Genomic DNA, 6,637 nt, shown 5'->3' with positions numbered 1-6,637 from the left:
TCAAAGATCTCTTCGAGATATCGACTTTTTTTGCATGAGGTTAGTATGAGTAGAAGGTTTATCCTGGGCATTGTTGTTCGAACATATCATGGCAGAATTCAAACGTCTTTCAGTTCAAGTATTTTTTTATTTTGGCGGAGTAAATGCTGTATTTGTCAGTCGCGACGACTGGGTGCTTTGCGACTCATATACTTTGGCTTGGTTAAAAAAGGTAAACTTTGACGTTTGCCTTTAACATGTTTAATCGAAATAGTCGTTTCCTTTCGAGTTAGAAAGATTTCTAATGATATAATAACGCCTGATCGCAGGTTAGGTTACGCACGACAGAGTTACCTTTTGTCTCGTCACGCAATCTTAACCCCACACTGAGAAGTAAATTTTCGTTTGGATATTACCAAAAGCCGCTTTTCCTCGCGTTATTCTTTACCTTACAGCTACACATGCCATTTCTAACGACTACATTTCCAGCAAAACAGTTGCTGTTATTTTTCTAATTGCGATCGATGTATTTACTTCTGAACAGAAGAAACGTTTAACGTTTACTTACTACTTACACCGGAAGTAATTTCACAACAGGCTACAAAAACACTTATAAATATCACTTAACACATTTAATGATGTTGCAATTAGCGAAGCGCACTAATGACGTCACAGAATTTGACCCCCGGTGTGAGTCAAAATTCAAACAAACAAACCGCTCTCTGTAAGAGCAATGTTTGGTTGGCGGGCACTTTGGAGGCATATTTAGCGATTGTTTCACAAAACCATGGCCAGATTGGCTCGGATTTCGAGAGAAAGCCTTACCTGTGCAACGTAGAAAGCTCAAACCATGGTTTGAAACAAAAGGTTTGTCAAACAGAGCGATAATTTAATAAATGTGTAAAATGTTTTACTCTCAGTTATTGAATGGATTATAAAGGCCCGATTTGCTGCCTGGATTTGCTGAAAGAAAACATTTATTTTTATGAGAAATGCAAAACGTTTACACTGTTCTTAGTGGCACATTTTCCAACACAACAGAGATAACCTCAGATTTATGCCACCACAAAATTACACAAAGAAACGCTCGTCCGATCGGTCCCCTTGCCTGACCCGAATATTTTAAGAGGTCAATTTCGTTACACAATTGTCGCGGCAAATACTATTTAATATACACTGATCGAGCTCGGCAGCTGTAGCTGCAGTCTGAAATAGTAATGGGGATAAATAACAGCTTTATTAAAATCAAACCCGCCGTCAATTCCATTAGAAAGGCGTTTGAATAGCATAATATTTTCGCCCTCTACTATCATGTGTCGAAACAGATCGGATGACCGGCGATCAGTGCCGTCAAATTCGGGAAGAATTCTGAATTTCTTGCAACCGACGATCTTTCCGGTGCCTAAATAAAGCAATCCTTCGCAATTATATAATTCGATAGTAATTCGCTATCCGCCGCTTAAATTTCTCGGCAGCCTGAATAATTTTGCACTGGGAATCAAGGTGTTATTGCCGGATCTTCGACTAATAAATTCAATTTTGGGCCATTTTTTGGATACCTTCAATCTGTTGTCACTTACTAAAGCAAAAATGTTTGGAATCTATCATTTTTCGAGCCTTTCGAGAATCTCGGCTTCACATTGTGTCGGTCCCCTCCATACAAAGCCTTTGCCCAAACTAAAATTGTTGTCCGACTCACGCAGAGGGGGGGGGGGGGGGTATCATGTGGCGAAATCTATTTTTTTAGTAATAGTGCGCTTCGCTAGATGATGTTACAATTCTAAATTGTGCAACTCAGCAGAAATAATCAATTGTCACGAAATGAGATCCCTTTGGTTAACTATTAGCAACGTTTTAGTGTGTGAAAGACTTGTACGAGTACAAATTTGCGTTGTTAATCGTTTTAGATTAAATTAATATTAGCGCCTAAAGACTTGTACTAGTAAAAATTGCGTTCTTAATCGTTTTAAACTTTACTGTCTTCGAGCGCTGAACCGCTTACATTCTTAATTGGTTATGTGACGTAAGATTTGGGCTACTCACGTTTTTGATTCTTATATAATGTTTGTAAATTTGACAAGTCACGTTTTTTCTACAAGAACGGAAGTGCTGAAGCACAATTGTGCAACTCAGCAGAAATAATCAATTGTCACGAAATGAGTTCCCTTTGGTTAACTATTGGCAACGTTTTAGTGTGTGAAAGACTTGTACGAGTACAAATTTGTGTTGTTAATCGTTTTAGGTTAAATTAATATTAGCGCCTAAAGACTTGTACTAGTAAAAATTGCGTTCTTAATCGTTTAAAACTTCACTGCCTTTGAGCGTTGAACCGCTTACATTCTTAATTGGTTATGTGACGTAAGATTTGGGCTACTCACGTTTTTGATTCTTATATAATGTTTGTATTTGACAAGTCACGTTTTTTCCACAAGAACGGAAGTGCTGAAGCACAACTATAGAGTGACACTTACAAGTCACGTGCTTTGACCACCCACAGCGGAAAGTATTCCCTTGAGAGTTAACAAGAATGCGATCCCTTCCGGTTCAGATTTGAGTCCACTAAACGCTATTCTCCTCTTTTTTGCTTGTAAACAAGCAAAAAAAAGTCGAAAAAATGGTACTTGCCAATTTCAGGCAAGTGTTGGATCGATAGAGTCCACTAGCCTGACAGGAAAATCCAATGAATAGTCCTGGACTATCAGGCAGGACTCTTTTACATCCTGCTTTGGTTTTAACTTAAAAGTTGGCACATAAAACCCCATAGTGTGTGTGATGTGTCTGTGAATGTGTATTTATGCCATTCTGCCCTACAATGTAGGTTTTGTACATGATAAAAGTTCATACCTTAAATGAAACATCCACTTGTCAAAGAGAGTTTGTAGTTTGTGGTACAAGTCAAACCTCTCCTTGGGATGGGAGCTGGATACTTGATTTAAATGGGACAGCAATTTCTGTACATGCAGCAAAACAGCACACACGAAAAAAAAAAATAGACAATAATTTTTAAGTTGACAGGAACTTTTTTGCCAGATGAGTGACTGGAAATGAGCTGGAACATAACATAGCCATGGCAGGAGAAATAAAGCAGAATCACACTACAGCAAGATGCATGATCAAGAGGCAGACAAACGATTGGTGGACATTGTATTCATACAACTCATTGCCTCCTTTAGTACTTAAACAGTCTCATAAATACATGAAGGTTAGAGCCCTGAGCTTACTTGTTGATCCATATGTGGCATGTTCAGTTTTGAAAGAGTGTGATCAGACGTGACACACTTAGAACTTTGCTGTTCAAAGTACTCTTCACGTGACTCCTCTATCTGAAGCAAAACAGTATTATAAGCAAATTAAAGATGACATCAATTACATATTATTAAATGTACCTGGTGAATGCTGTTTTGTGACATCACCAGTTAAGATTTAAGATCTTTGCTTAAACAGCCAGTGAAAAGCCAGGAAACCAGGCTGAATAACATGATTTCAAAAAGCTCATTACATTGTAATTATTACTTGGTAGGCTTGGTTGTGTTGTAGTTAAAAAAGAATTTCAAGTCTAAATGATTTCAAACTAGTTTGATTTGTATTTTTCATTGTTTAAGGAATGTGTAAAACTATCTGGAAAAAATAAAAAAAATACACTCAGTACAAATCAAACTAGTTTGAATGGAACCATATGAATTTTGACCTAAAACAATAAACTAACACCAATTTTATACAATGACCGAGTTACTGCGCACGTTGTGTGCCTGAAACAACAAACTACACCAATTTTATACAATTAACCAAGTTACTGCATGCGTTGCGCATGTCATCTATTATTAGAGTACAGACACACAGACGATATCAATGTCAATGCCTGGTGTGACTCGCACACATGATCAGAGTTCATAGTCCAAATCAGTTTTGTTGGCAAAGTTTTTCAAAACTTGTGGAGCCACAACAAAACAAAAAAAATTCAGTTTAATTAGAAATCTAAAGTGAGAAACATTCTGAACATATCCCGATCCCAGTGCGTGGACATGTTTTGCTAAACACCACCTTGTTCCCAATGCTTTTCTTGTCAAAACTCTGAGATTTCGGGGAAAGAATCGTCATTTAATCATTTTATACCGAGATTTTGTTTCTCACATTGGTTTGAGTTTACATATTTTTGTGGAGTGTGTCGGTTATGGTTGTAATAACTCACATTTTTCGACAGGCATGAGTCGAAAGCTCTGATATGGAATTAACTGAGGCCACGCGCGTAAATGATTGCTACATGTGGCAGTGTGTAAAAAGTCGCTGTCGAACCTGGCTGTCTATAAGGTCATGTACTGAAAAATACTTGCCGACTGTCGGCCGACGTGTCGGCCAACACAGTGGCCGACTCGTTGACCGACGCGTTGTTTGGATCGGATTCTTAACCTTTTCCGCGGAATGGAATCTATTTGTCAACTTGAACATGACAACCACCTCAAAAGCCTCCTCTACTTTCCCTTACACAATAATTTACCTGATTTGCATTTCCTTTTGTGACTTTCTTAAAAGCTCTAGAGATATAACACAAACATATGTCCTGCTTAAGCATCATTCAGCACAAGTGGTGATGTGGGTTGTTATATATTAATACACGTATCTTGTACATGTATGACGTCTTCAATGGAAAATGTTTTACTCCTATCTTTCATTACAAATTTTCAGATACATGTAACAAGGAGTATGATTTAGGAAATATTTCTAAGATTTTATTTGCTTCATGAAAATAGACTTTCCCCAGATAACTGGAGAAAGTAATTAGGAATGCTCCATTGGGTGCTTTCTCAAATCATGCCAAATGGCCTTATTTAAGAGTGTGGCACGTAATTAAGCCATGGTTGCTAGCTTTGAGACCACTGGCAACTCTTATCTTCTAGCAGCTTTTTTTATACAAAATAATCCACTTCTAATCATTTTTCACACATTTTTAAAACCACCACAAATCTCACAGGCAATCAAAATTAGCAACCTTAAGCGCCATTTCTGTCATTTGTATATCAGAGCCTCTAGTTTAAAAGGAACTAGTACTGGGGTTTATTGCAGCATGCTGGGCTGCACTACAGTTGCTTGAACGGGAGGGAATATTTTCACAAAAGTATAATTGCAATGTACCTTGATGATGTTTCATCAGCTGCAGTCACTGATCCACTATTTGAATCAGAATCCTCTGAATCTGATTCTCGTTCAACGCCTACAAATAATGCAATAATCAAACATAAGTGACACTACTTTGTGGAAATCATTAACACTGTATACATAATAATTACTGTCTGATAAGCATTACATCATGCATGTTAACCCTTCTTCAAGTTTGCCAGTGTTAATAAAAGATCTAAAACATTTTTCCTTGCCATGGCCAGTTTCAAGGCAATTCCCTTTGTTCTCATTTACATCTAGGACTATACACTAGCTGTTTTTTTAACATCTAGACTTTTGAGATTCCTTGCTGTGTAATCAAGGATATTACACCTGTGGCGATCCAGACCTTCAGGTAAGTGGGGGCCCGATCATCCAGACTCCAAGAATAATAGGGCGGGGGGCCCCCTCACAAAAATAATTTTTCTCAGGCCTACAGACCGTGCTTTGGCCTGAAAATAAGGTTGGGGCCCAGGCCCCTCACCTAGATCTGCCACTGTAAATCTTGTTCTGAAATAAAATTCTTGAAACAAATATTTCTAGCATGGCATATGGAGAGAATAAAAGAAGAATAACTCTTCAGAAAATTCACTGTCTTTTATATGTTGAACATTTATTATATCCCCCTTCAATTGAAAAACATTTTCTGAGCTTCAATTAGAGTACTAAAAATTAGAAATTTGAAAGTGTTAAGAACCGAATAATTATATAAATTGTAATAATTAGAAGAAATTAATGTTTAACCCGTTGCCTCGGAAATTACCGCTTAAGTATCGCGGGCTCATTTTCACACGTGAGAAATCGGAAGACATGTTTGATTGTGAAAGTTTTGTGAGACCTCGTGGTTCGTTCTAGCGACATTAAATGGTAAAAATCTACGTTTTGTGTGTTTGGAACCTTGGAACCTTTGACCGTTCTACCCTTTGAGAACAATTGTGGACCTTTCGAGCCGGATAATTTGGACTTACCGACAACAGAACATGGAATTCTATCGAGCAGACGACTAAACAGTGATGGCGGCCACGAGTGAACAAGGCCAAGACTTGACGGCCGCAGAACAAGACCCACCGCCTTCGACAAAACACAAGACCCCTGAAGACATTGAAATCGAGAAGGAAAGTGTAAACGACAAAGATGGAAGCACAGTGAGTACCGTTAGTACTAAAATTCAAACATTTCGTAACAAGAAAAAATCGGCCAAGTCTAGACTTACAAAAGCAAAGAATCAGTTGAGTGAATTACTCAAGGGCAGCACAGTAAAAGGGACTTTGCCAAGTAAAAACGCCGTAAGGAGGGCAATGAACAAAATTAAAACGGAGTTGACTGTGATTGAGAAAATCGTTGCTAGTCTTAAAGAAGTTTATGCATTGAGCGAAATTGAAGATGCGGACTCAACCATTGAAGCATTGGATAATGAGGTGGATGAAATAGTGGCGTCAGTCGATGGAATTATTCAAAATGGAGAAAAACATGTACAGGAAAGACTTGAGAAGGGAGAGGAAGA

General features: G+C 38.1%; 1 long non-coding RNA gene across 1 annotated transcript; it reads right to left on the bottom strand.

Moving 5' to 3' along the window:
- Positions 1 to 2,610: 2,610 nt before the first annotated feature.
- On the bottom strand, positions 2,611 to 5,248 carry LOC144640377 (uncharacterized). Its single transcript, XR_013568341.1, has 4 exons — positions 5,110 to 5,248; positions 4,475 to 4,511; positions 3,201 to 3,302; positions 2,611 to 2,930 (listed from the first exon to the last, which is right to left on the bottom strand). It is a non-coding gene; the product is annotated as an uncharacterized LOC144640377 (long non-coding RNA).
- Positions 5,249 to 6,637: the final 1,389 nt, after the last annotated feature.

This window comes from Oculina patagonica, unplaced genomic scaffold (assembly GCF_052425735.1).
Source record: "Oculina patagonica isolate OP01 unplaced genomic scaffold, crgOcupat unplaced283, whole genome shotgun sequence".
NCBI lineage: Eukaryota > Metazoa > Cnidaria > Anthozoa > Scleractinia > Oculinidae > Oculina > Oculina patagonica.
The sequence above is the reverse complement of the archived record's forward strand: the minus strand, read 5'-3'. Positions and strand labels throughout refer to the sequence as shown.